This window comes from Gymnoscopelus microlampas (genome assembly GCF_963454915.1).
Source record: "Gymnoscopelus microlampas genome assembly, chromosome: 14".
NCBI classification, from domain to species: domain Eukaryota; kingdom Metazoa; phylum Chordata; class Actinopteri; order Myctophiformes; family Myctophidae; genus Gymnoscopelus; species Gymnoscopelus microlampas.
The window spans coordinates 38,297,642-38,310,994 of record NC_139951.1 but is presented as its reverse complement, the minus strand read 5'-3'; the positions used below and the strand labels follow the sequence as shown (position 1 = coordinate 38,310,994).

The window sequence follows — 13,353 nt, the reverse complement described above, 5'->3', positions numbered from 1 at the left end:
GTTTACTGAGACAGATTAGGTAGGCTATATTGGATACGGAGAACTTGAGCGAGAGCAAGATAGCTACAGTCCAGTGGTTCTCAACCAGTGGTCCGGGGACCACCAGTGGAACTTGAGGCGGGTTCCAGGTGGTCCACAGCTAAATGATGGCGAGTTGGTATGGTAACCAAATGGACCCTTATAGATATATTTAACTCTTGAGAGCGTAAAATGAAACCGAGTGTAAAATGAAACCGATCGTAATGAAACCGATCGTAATCGTAATGAAACCGATTGAAACCGATGAAACCGTAATGAAACCGATTACCAATCGTAATGAAACCGAGCGTAAAATGAAACCGATCCTAATGAAACCGAACGTAATCGTAATGAAACCGATTGAAACCGATTAATCATAATGATTGGTAATCGAGCGAAACCGAGCGTAAAATGAAACCGAGCGTAAAATGAAGCCAAATGGACCCTTGAGGTTCCATTTGGCTTCATTTTACGCTCTCAAGCCTGTACTTGTGGTTATTGAGCGGATGATGACGACGACGGTGAAGATGGCAACAATGATGACAGTGTTCAACGTTAGCGGTCATCCAGCAGATTATGGACCATGATTTGGGTCCTGGTGACACAGTGTCACCACCAACCTCTGGAGGTTACTAACAAAATGACTGGAGGGCAATACCTGACAGCCTATTTCTTAAATGACTTCACATTTTAGACCCAGATGGAGCTGTGTTGGCCACACATGGTTACACTGTGGTCAAGCCCACATTCATTATGGGTGAATGTCTCTGAATGTGTGTCTGCTGCCCAGAATGAATCATTCTGTATTTCTCTGGTCTTACCAATCTCTGTTGGGGTTCTTAACACAGCAGCTGCGTGCGTGGGGGGGACTGACTGACTAACTGACTGTTTGTTCCTGCAACAGTTTCACAATGAAGAGAGCATGACAACATGGCCTTGACATGGATCACGATCAGGCTCAGGCGCCTTGCCTGTTCCCGTAAAAAAAGCTCACATTGGTGTGAATTCTATGAGAAATGATTAGACTCCCAAATGCAAGATTCTGTTCTCTTTTTTACTGCTGTTATTGTGTTTTTGTGTAGGAAGCATTGCAAGCCGCACCCTCTCAGTTATATGGTCTGAGCTGCAGACAATTTACTTTATAGAAAGACACCACAAATTTGGCTAAATGTGGGGGGGATATATTATTTATATTATGTATTTATGTATTTATTCATGTATATTTGACAAATGGGAGTCTATCATTCTTAATTATGACCCATGGTCTGAACAGTCTGTCCACGAGCAGCTGTCCTACTGGCCCCCTCCCCATTGACCCCCCCCCCCCCCCCGCTCCCCCATTGACCCCCCTGCAACCTCACACTGTCTACTACTTGGAAAATATCCCTGAACCCTGAGGAGAGAGAGAGAGAGAGAGAGAGAGAGAGAGAGAGAGAGAGAGAGAGAGAGAGAGAGAGAGAGAGAGAGAGGGGGGGAGAGAGAGAGAGAGGAGAGAGAGAAAGAGAGAGAGAGAGAGAGAGAGAGAGAGAGAGAGAGAGAGAGGGTGAGTCACACACACACACACACACACACACACACACACACACACACACACACACACACACACACACACACACACACACACAGATTCCCCATAGACAGGGTGAGAGAGAGAAGAGAGAGAGCTAGAGAGAGAGAGAGAGAGAGAGAGAGAGAGAGAGAGAGAGAGAGAGAGAGAGAGAGAGCTAGAGAGAGAGAGAGAGAGAGAGAGAGAGAGAGAGAGAGAGAGAGAGAGAGAGAAAGAAAACACTACAGCTGTCACCACATTGAGTCGCGCATCCAGGCGACACTTTTAACTTAAAGCACAGTTATTATCGCTAAACAGGAAAAATAAACAAAATAAATAAATAAATGAAATAGTCAACAGGGACTCATGAAATGCCACCGCGTTTATCTCGTTATTGGTGAACGATATGGAATTATTGCAAATATAAGTTGTTCCTCACGGATGGTGTAAGAGCTGCCGACTTCAAGAAGAAACTCATGGTAAGGTACTATTACTTGCACATTATAGCCTATATACTACAATTTTGGTTATTGCCTTAATTAGACTCTTGATTAAAATCCGAACATTCTTTGTCCGCCGTTTCCACCTCTAACTGTGTTACTCAAGTTGTATTAATACAGCCTCGTTTAGCAACGTAACGATCTAACATGTTCTCTTAACATAATAGGCTAATTCAAGTAGGCTGAGATCGCGAAGTTTTGAGTGATTTTTAATGTGAGATCCTTTAGAACATTAGACAGACAGTAACATAACGGGCTCCTTTCAGAGGGAGAGGCACCGCGCCGCTCGCCGCTATGAATGAATGAATGCAGGCTACTATGTATCCTTTCTGTAACTCATGGAGTTCACACAGTTTACTCAGAATTTAAGTGGGAGAAAAAATGTTGCCGGCGATGTTGAAGTAAAGTATAACTACACCATGTGGACGGAGACATCTGAAGGGGAAATGTGGCAACATTGTGTTTTGTGCTTCATCAGCGTTTATATCGCCAATGATGTTCAGCACTTGCTGTGATCCAAGATCGCACGTGTAACGGATTTCTTCTGTTTCTGTTAATAATGATAATATTAGCCTATAATACTAATGTGTGGCTTGTGGAAGCCACATATTAGTATTATAGGCTAATATTATCATTATTAACAGAGATATACGTAACCAGACGTGATTCCATTGGACAGCTTTCGTTTAGAGGGGAAACAAATGACTATTTGTTTTGGGTTCTTCTTGGGTTATAAAACAATGTATTTCCTTAGTGGATCACTAAGGAAATACAATATTGTTACAACCCTGCAAGAACCCCACACAAAATAGTGTTTTTTTTCCTCTAAACAAAAGCCGTCCAATGGAATCACGTATCATGGGCTTGAGAGGAACGGAGTGGTCCTCTCTTTGTCCTACCTGAAGCCCGGTTTATACTTCGTACTTACGACGGTGCCGCGCGCCAAAAGGAACAGCGTGCAAGGCGTTCTTCTTTCTTTATTAGGCTATGGAAGATTAGAAGCTTCTTTTCATGGATAGAAGCAATTATAAGCACCAGTTGGTGAAGAAATAATCGCGCTGCATAAAATCTTTATACCACTTTAATTTGATGATATCCTGCCCTGTTTGATGGTTCTACTGTATATAAACCCTTGTTATAGTGAATAGTGATTTGGGGAGGTGGCCCACTCAAGGTGCGCGCCTATACACCCCCCCACGCGCGCACGTGCTGCACGGACAAGCACGCACGTGCACACACACATAGGCTGGGCAATATATCGATACTGTGTTGATATTGTCATATGAGATGAGACTAGATATCATCAGGGATTTAATTTAGGATATTTTGTTATGATGATAGCCTAATGGCATCCGTGCAATGTTGTCTTCAAGATTCAGGATTTTCTTGTTTATGAGTAGACTACATTATTCTTTTGTTCTGGATCCTCAGACATCGTATAGCAGCAATAAAAAAGAAGGAGGGGGTATTAATCAAAGAATAGCAGCAATAGTAAGACAGGATAACCAGTTTATATGCTGTATTATCACACTTGTGGTGCTTTAGGTGCTGTGTGCAAGGTTCCTTATTCATAAAGTTATAAACATCTATACATCTCTGTGTGTGAAAGCTGCAAAGTGACCTGTGCCAGTGTCTGTATAGCGCAGTTGTTCTCAAAGTGGGGTCTGGGGACCTCCGGGGGTCCTTGAGGAGGTTTCAGGCTACTTGAAAATAGCAGATCTACAAGCTCGCACTACACGACTCATTGTATGAGCTTCTATTGTATAGATCTTCTATTATCAAAGAAATCTTGAAATAAATGGTCAAATTTGGAATATTTTTGAAACATTTTAACAGCACACATCTTTTGGCACACATCATTTTCAGATGGGGTTCCACAGCCAGATATATTAATCTCTGATGGGGTCTGATGTGATCAATATCAATATTGGGTCAAAGAATATTGTGATATTTGATTTTGTCCATTTATTTAGCCCTACACACATTTTCTTTTTTAGTTTTTGTTGGTTAGAAGATTGTCTAAATGTTTTGGTTCATTGGTAATTACCCCGATTATCTAATTGCTTTGTATTTGTGGCAGTGGGTGTGGCGCTTTAAAATGACACATTTTGCTCTCATGCGTATTAAGGTATTTAAGGAGGTAGGCACACCCTTATCCATACTGACCTGATGAAGATCCTGATCGGAAATAATAAAGTAAATATTTTACCTGGAAAATGGTGTGCGGGCTCTACCTCCTCTCACATTAGTTTCATTGGCCCAGCACCCACCGTCGATGTGTGTGTAAATAAGTATGCCATTAAGATATTTAATAATTCTTATGACATGATTGTGTTTGCATGCATGTGTGTGTGTGTGTGTGTGTGTGTGTGTGTGTGTGTGTGTGTGTGTGTGTGTGTGTGTGTGTGTGTGTGTGTGTGTGTGTGTGTGTGTGTGTGTGTGTGTGTGTGTGTGTGTGTGTGTGTGTGTGTGTGTGTGTGTGTGTGTGTGTGAGTGAGCTGTGTGACCAGCTCAGTGGTCTTGTGGTTAGAGTGTCCTCCCTGAGATTGGGAGGTCAGGTCGGGGTTCGATTCCCTGACCGGGTCATATCGTACCCAATAGCTCCCTGCTTGGCACTCAGCATCAAGGGTTGGATTGGGCCGTATAAGTCCCTGCGACGTATATAGCGTCATGTCCAGGGGATGCACTTATACGTCAAGCCACTTCACGCTAGAGAAACAGGAGATATAGGCTCCAGAGTCCTGCCCTATGGTAGCCTGATTATCAGACTGAGCAGTCCACTCAGAGAGTGGGCGGGGTCTATGGTATGGAACCAGGCTAGCCCTATGGGCCACATGGCTCGGCAAGGCTTATTTACTTGTGTGTGTGTGTGTGCGTGTGTGTGCGTGCACGCGCGTGTGTGCAATGATAGAGACATATGCCTACAGGGAGGGTGCATCACTTCAATTAATATCTTTTTTCGTCAGTCCGCCTTTTATTCTCTCAAGTTGAATACCTTCCAACCAATTAACCACGTACGTATACATGTGTGCCATCAAACATACTTTATATGAATTGAATACCAAGGACCCCAATGGAAACAAGACCGAAAGGACTTTTTTGGACAGACCTTTTAGACAAAGCGTTTGACTGTACTTGTGCTGTTTTTACATTCTGCCTCATAAAATATTAAATCAATGAATCAAAACTGATTAGGGACAAGGGGGAAAAAATAGCAGCATTAATCCCAGCTAAAGATCAAAGAAAATGTCAAAATGCCAGTCTGTAGGAGGCGGAGCACACACCCTGTAGACCAGGGGTCTTCAACATTTTCAGGCCAAGGACCCCCTAGCTGAGAGAGAGATGAAGCAGGGACCGTGCTGCTCTTTTTTTCCCCTCGACACCTATAACTCTTTGCCAAAAATAGCCGATCCACAAGCTCACAACGCCTCGCAGCGCGAGGCGTTGTGAGCTTGTGGATCGGCTATTTTTGACAGAGGTTCTCCTCAGAAAAAGGGATGCTAGAGTTCAAGTGGTTAATGTAAGAAAAAAAATAAAAAAATAAAAATATCACACAAAGATTTGGCGGACCCCCTGTAGTAACTCTGAGGACCCCCTAGGGGTCCCGGACCCCCCGTTGAAGACCTCTGCTGTAGACTTATCCTGTAGTAGAGAAGTGACATTTTTGAAGGTTCGTATTTCCCCCACGACGATGCAGACATAATGTTTAGGTCTATCATGAAAGGGCTAGACGCCCGCGTACACTCTGTTTGTCGTGTCTCTGTGGATAGATCTATCGAGCTGTTTGCTCAGGGCCCACTAGTTAGAACAGTCTGCCTAAGTGCCTATAGCGGCGAGAAGGGGTGGGGGGGGGCGTGATTGTGGGGGCGTGATAACTACAGAGGGGGATTCTTTTTTTTCTTCTGTGAAATATATTATTATGCATGCGAGTGGGCTGGGATGATTACAATGATATAAATGCCACCACTGGGTGTAGTGCGCGTGGCCTCTCTCTTTATAGTGTCGCTTATTTCATCTCCTCTCCCATTGTAGAAAGGCTACTACTCTATATGAAGGGAATCAAGCGCTTTAATAGATGGCATTGTCAGCGATAAGGCCAAGACGCAGTATTTTGGTTTATCGTCTTTCTTGATTTAAACCCACTGTGTTTTTTATAGGCGGCACTGATGAAGTATTTATTTCAGAGACTTTGAAGTAATGAATCACACACTTCATTGCCTTGGATACTGTTCAAATACTCCTCAAAACACCAACAGTAGTGGTTTATAATGTTTCTATGGTATACAGACCAGTGGTGGAAAGTAACTAAGTACATTTACTTAAGTACTGTACTTGAGCACAATTTTGAGGTATTTGTACTTTACTTGAGTATTTCCAATTTCCAATACTTTTACTTCTACTCCACTACATCTCAGAGGCAAATATTGTACTTTTACTCCACTGCAATTATTTGAAAACTTTAGTTACCAGTTACTTTGCAGATATATATGATTATTATAACACATACATTAACCCCTTTAGCCCTGTTTTATATAGGCTATTTGAAAATAGCAGATCTACAAGCTCACAATGCATGTAGATCTGCTATTTTCAAACATTTTAGTACTTTTACTTTTGGTACTTTAAGTACATTTTGATACCAATACTTTTGTACTTTCACTCAAGTCAATTTTGAATTCCGGACATTTACTTGTAACAGAGTACTTCTACATTGCAGTATTGATACTTTTACTCACGTAAAACATTTGAGTTATTTTTACACCACTGGTACAGACAGAAAGTAATACGGACGAGTGAATGAATAACATTTATAGGTTGTGACACTTCAATTATGAAACAAACAAGACTGAAGACGGTGATGTTTTTTTGTTTGCCGAACTTGTATGTATGCATGTTCAAGTCATCACGGTGGCAATTACAGCATCGGGGATGACTTTTCCGTCAGTGCCAAGGCTTCCATAATTGTGAGGTTTCTTTGATAAGGCAGCAGTGCTCGGTAATGGACTAGCTACACAATAAAATCCTGAGTGTTTATCTAACTTTCAGAGTGTACAAAATGGAACCAAATGGACTAGCACAGGTCCATTTGGTTCCATGTATTCACTTAAATTAGCACTCAGGATTTTACAGCAGAGACACATGGACTCAGTCTCAGTTAATGTCATACACAAAGGTGGAGGGGACATTACTGAAATCTGTGTTGGGAGATGATGACCCTTTCTCCAGAACAGGCATTGAATTTTTACTTCCACTACCCAGGGAATTGATTTCAAACAGCCTCTTTTATGGGCATCTCATAATGGAAAAAGGGGAAGAATGTAGCAGCACATGAGATTACATGCACTGGGCTGTTGGTCCTTTCAGTTTCTTGGCCTTAGGTCATTAACCCATTAAGATCGGGTGTGAACGCATCTCTGTCATTTTCAGATTTCTTTGGCTATTACAAAAAATGTGCAGATATACAAGCTCATAGCGCAGCACAGAGTGCTATGAGCTTGTAGATCTGCAAAAAAAAAAAAAAAGTGGAAAACTTGTGCAAGTCTTTGGAAAAAAAGAAAGAAAAAAAGAAAAGAAATATATATATGTATATATATATATATATATATATATATATATATATATATATATATATATATATATATATATATATAAAACACATATATATATGTGTGTTTTAAAGCGAACCATTTTAACTCTAACTTTTAAGATCTGTGCTTCTGGGGGTCCCTGGAACAACATATTTTGAATGTTGAATTTTGAAAATGTTTTGTTCCAGGGACCGCCCAGAAGCAAATATTTGAGTTACAATTGTTCGCTTTAAAAAAAAAGATCGATATATTCAAAGATTTGCACACGTTTTCACAAATTTTCAAAAAATTGCAGATCTACAATCTCGTAGCGCGGCACTCGGTGCCACGCTACAAGCTTGTATATCTGCTATTTTTTGGAATATCCAAAGAAATCTTAAAATGACACGCAGATGCGTTCCCGGTCTTAATGGATTAACCATTGACACCCCCGTCACATGAATCCTCACATCTCGGCGTAACGTGCTGCTTACACAGATTGGATTAATGGGAATTTGCGAGATGAAACACACAAGCTCTCCTTCCTTCTGAGATTCTGCGCTCTCATGAAAGAGCGGGGGCTTTGTGGGAAACCTAATTCCATCTAGGAATTACCCACTATTATTGGATCGGCCCTGGTCCCATGTCGTTAGAGGATTGCCTTTTATGTCATTTACAAAGAATAAAAGCTGCGTATTCTGGGCAAAGGGACGTCCTTTATTTGTCAGGGCACTTGGGTCCCAAATCAAGACTTTCAAGTGGTTTTGTTCCGCATCCCCCATTTAGGTCCCACATGGATTCAGCTTTGAGGCAAATTGTTTATTCTCATTAAAGAAAAATGTTGCATTCTGAATATTTTTTCTTTTAACCACTTAAACAATACCTCATTGACTGGGGTCCCCCATGGGTCTCTACTTGGTTGGTCCCCTCCTTTTTTCCCCTCTACACCAAATCTCTATGCGGAGACACAACACTTGTAGATCTGATATTTTTTGCAGTAATGTTTGCCTATTTTCGCAGAATGCGAGATGCTAGAAAAGAGAACCATGAGAAAAGAGATGTGGTTAAGAAAAGAGAACTCTTTTCTCTATGCGGAAAATCAATCTAAAAATAAAACATGTAGATTTGCTATTTTTGCAGTAATGTCTTCCTATTTTCACAGAATGTGGATGCTATAGAAAATAGAACCGTGAGAAAAGAGATGTGGGTAAGAAAAGAGAACTGTGAGAAAAGAGAACTGCTCCGCATGACCCGTATGAAACGAATATGACTTGAAACGGATTTGTATCATTGTGTTCAGGCTCAGGCTTAGAATGTCAAGGTTCATCCTGTATTCTGTATTCACTGGAAGTCAAAACCACAAATATTTGTTGTACTTCTCAAAGTTAAGTAAACACAGATGATTTTAATGTGCACAGCATACACTTTATCTAACTTCGGGCTGCTGACTTTGATCCCCGGGGCTCTCCCCCACAGCTGCTGGGTGTCTTCATCTCACTACCTTCTGACCAACATTCCCAAAAGACCCTCACATCCTGGCCTTGCTCTGACCTCACACAAACCCTTTTATTTCTGTTTTCCTTGTGTCTGAAAGGTCTCTCTCTGTGTTTCTCAAATGAAGCATCTGACAGGGGATCTTCTATTTTAACACATACACACACCCAGTGTGTCATCAGGGACTTTTTATGTGGAAAGCTTGAAATGGTTTTCATGTTTAGAGAGAGCACTCTGACACACAAGTCGTCCACCTACACCAATACAGGCAGAAAGGATTGACAAAGACAAAAAACCTCTGCATGAGGTGCTGATAATGGTTTCATCGCCCAAGGGGAATGCATTTGGAGGATATCTCCAAATGCAGTGTGTGTAGTTGGATCTTTTTGCGCAGTCCGAATTTTTGGCCAAATGGTGATGCTAGAGGAAAGGCCAAGGGGTCACCAAAATCAATATGGGCCATCCTCTCTAGACTCTAGAGGATGACCCTTATTTTTTGCACTCTTCTTCTCGGTACGGCATACCGGCGCTGAATCTTTTAACGGAACGCTGTACCGACACACTTTCACCCCTGAGTATACCTGCCAGGCGAGTACAGTTGATGGCCCCATGAAGACAAAGCCATACATTTGCATTTCTATGTGCGAGGCAGTGTTGATTTCGTCGACTAAAACCATGACGAAAAATGTAATGTAAACTAAATATATATATGTCAATTTTGTCAACAAATAAAAACTAGACTAAAATGTTAAGTGAGGGACGAGTGGAGAAGAGATCCAGTGGAACTAAAAGACAAGTCATTTTATGTTTGGTTGCGCTCGGGGTGTTGCGCTCTGAAAATAGAAGATCTACAAGCTGACAACGCGTTGTCAGCTTGTAGATCGGCTATTTTCAGCAATGCGTCGCAATGAGTCGCAATGCGTCGCAATGCAACGCATTGTGAGCTTGTAGATCTGCTATTTTCAAAAGATTGTTAATATACATTGTTATACATTAAAATGGGACATTCTGCATAATGAGTACTTTTACTTTCGGTACTTTAAGTACATTGTGATACCAATACCAGTACTTCTTCCACCACTGCCTTTAGATTAAACTTTTGGCATCATTTTTTACCCGCTGTCTCAAATGTCAGATTTGTGAACTTTCCAGTCTTTTGCCACCACAATGGCTCGAGTGTGCGGTTTGTAATGATATTCCTGCCAAAACGTATAGCTTGCTCGCTATCGTGTGTGTTTGAGTGCATGATGCCATCTGTTGTAAACAGGCTCGCTCTCCGAGCGATTCAGTCTTGGCCTCAGCCAAGTCGGGTGTTTGCTGTCCTAATGGTTATTTTCGGATCGGATGACTATTCTCTCTCTCTCTCTCACGGGAATGTAGTCATCCAATGCATAGAGATGTCACTCCTTTGCTTGTACAATAAAAGCAAGAAAAACATCCTGAGTGTGTTTCCGGAGAGAAATAACTCATCAGAATGCTGATGGCGTTTTTGCATCATCACACGTAAAAAAAAAAACGGAGATACTGGCTGTCCCGCATGGCGTTTTCCCTTTTATCCTGCATCCCTTATTCAGAAGAGATGTCCCAGGCCTATTCAGTGGCCTATCAAAACACGTCAGGCCTTAAACACGCTTGCCTTTAAGCGCCTGGCCTGTCACCGGTAACTCTTTGTCGCTGGAAATGTTTCATAGACATAGCTGTTTTGAATGAGTTGCTTTGTGGGGCTTCCAGTTCCATCTATGGATGACAGCGGGCTCTAGCTTTGGAGTATAATGCCCTAAATTCACGCTTATGTCGTATGACGGAGCTGCGTGCCCCGGAAATGGCAGATCTACAAGCTCACAATGCGTCACGGAATGCGACGCATTGTGAGCTTTTAGCAGTGGTGGAAAAAGTACTCAAATGTTTTACTTAAGTAAAAGTATCAATACTGCAATGTAGAAGTACAAAAGTATTTGGTATAAAAATGTACTTAAAGTACCAAAGGTAAAAGTACTAAAATGTTTGAAAATAGCAGATCTACAAGCTCACAACGCTGTACAATGAGCTAAAATCGGGAAATGTTGTTTGGCAGCAATGGCCGAGTATAGGAGTTGGACTGTGACTGTGCCAGCAAAATAATTGTGCATGAGAGAGGCTTGGTTGATTGATGGCTGCCCCAATGAAGTTGTGTTATGTATTCCTGATGAGAGTATGTAGATGGCCGGGATGGATTTATGTGGACGTTTGCAAGAGGGGGAGCGCTTCCAAGGAGGTGATGTCTGTCTGAAGGGGGCCAATCCGAGGCTATTGCTCAATGTGATTGATGGGCTCGCCGAGATTAAGTTAACATGCTGACAGCCATTAATCTGCTTATCTTGAGAATGGCATGAGTGGAAGTCTTTATATCCAATGTTTTTGGCTCCTCTGTAACACAAGGGGAAAGTGTGATAGCGTTCCTTAATCTCAGTCCATGTTAAACCACTTTCAACCCTTTTGTGGGCATGAAATGGTAAATTAAATGGTAAATGGTGCATTTAGTATATCCAAAGTGCCTTTTAACCAAAGCACTTGACAATGTGCATTACATTCACATATACCGATGGCAGAGGAAACCATGCAAGGCACCAACCAGCTCAAGGCTTGTTCAAGGTTCACGTAGATGGGTTTTCACGCGCGTCAGGGGTGAGGACGCTTGTGCGTTTGTTATTACACCTAGCATACTCCATACGTTTAATACGAGAACATACAGGCCTATACACCTATTCATCCACTAGATGGCAGTTGCGAGAGTGTGGCCTACCCATAATGCGACGCTACATTTGGAGACAGAAGTAGGACGTTTGTTGTTGTTCAGTTGTTGGAAATATGACGGACGCTGATTTGGATGCTGAAGAGGAGCTGTTGTTGCTGATGCTTTTGAGAAGAAGGGCCAAGGCAAGGCAGGGCCAAGGCAAAGAGACTACAGGAGGCCGAGCTGAAAAAATCCCTGCTCGTCTTGCATAAAACGTTTAAATGTTGTTGCCTGTCTACGCGAGGCAGACTGTTTAGTGTAAGGAAATTATGTGTCCCAAGAATACAATTATTTTGATGGCCAGCCCAGTAAAGGCTGACAGCCTTTCCCGGGAGCAGTTAGGCCGGGTTATACTGTATGTGTCTTGCTCAAGGGCACTTTGACTCTAACTCAGGGACGGGCTCCCAAGGGTATAGGTGAACATATTTGCCATTTGTCGTCAAGACAAAGTATACTGTGTATAGGGCTTAAGTGGTTACTCTTGTCAAGTCCTTCAAAAAACTAAAAGAGCGCTATGAGCTTGTATATCTGCTATTTTTGAATAGCCAAAGAAATCTTAAAATTACACAGATGCGTTCCCAGTCTTAATGGGTTAAAGAACATGAGATGGCGCATCATGTAAGGTGACCATCAAGCTGAGGTTTGGCTTAGAACTGCTGAGTAAGGAGGTTGCATCTGGCAGCCCACAGAGATGCTATGCCTGCCACTGCCAAGTGGTGGGTCATTGCTTGTATTAATGACGCATGAAGAAATCAACTGGTTTTTATATGCCTCGCCATCTGTATTGAGTTGTGCTATAAAGATGGATTTCATCAAATGAGAATAGTACTTTGATGGATGGGGGATGCCTGCGGTGGATGCTAGCCTATCGCTTCTGGTGCTTAAGTTGTGGCTTTTCCTATGAAATATTCCAAATGGAAGAATTATTTCTGTGGTCAGCAGTGCTATTCACAAGCCACTGACTCATGGCGTGTTCGTCATTGTTGCCATTAAAGCCATAGTGCAAGTCTCTCTGCTGGTGTGATAAGCTAAAACCACATGTATTTTAGGGTTAGGATTATTAGATTATTAGGTAGACAGACAGACAAACAGACAGACAGGCAGGCAGGCAGGCAGGCATGCAGGCAGACAGACCGACAGTATATTGATCCCATGAGGGAAATTCAGTTGTCATGGCAGTACCGGCGTATAAACACAGATACAGAAAAAAAGAGATACAACGAAGGAAAAAGTAAAGTAACAAGTAATAATAATTGAAATACAAATATGAATCATAATAATGAATTAATCATTATTTTGTATAATAATTAGCTATGCAGTTAGGCTACATCCAGGGTAAGGGAGGGGAAATTGCTTTTACAGCTTCACCCAGCTGATGGCTGCTCAAGTGGTGGTCGTGGGGGGGGGGGGGGGGGGGGGGGGGCTAACTAGTATCTAGTTAGGCCTACATGATTT

General features: G+C 42.1%; 1 protein-coding gene across 2 annotated transcripts in view; it reads left to right on the top strand.

Annotated features, from left to right (window-relative positions):
• Positions 1 to 1,764: 1,764 nt before the first annotated feature.
• Positions 1,765 to 13,353, top strand: part of chst15 (carbohydrate sulfotransferase 15) — a 66,611-nt gene continuing 55,022 nt past the window's right edge. For both annotated transcript variants that reach the window (XM_084078049.1, XM_084078050.1), the window contains exon 1: positions 1,765 to 2,043. The gene's annotated coding sequence lies outside the window, so the exon portion shown is untranslated. The remainder of the gene's footprint in view (positions 2,044 to 13,353) is intronic.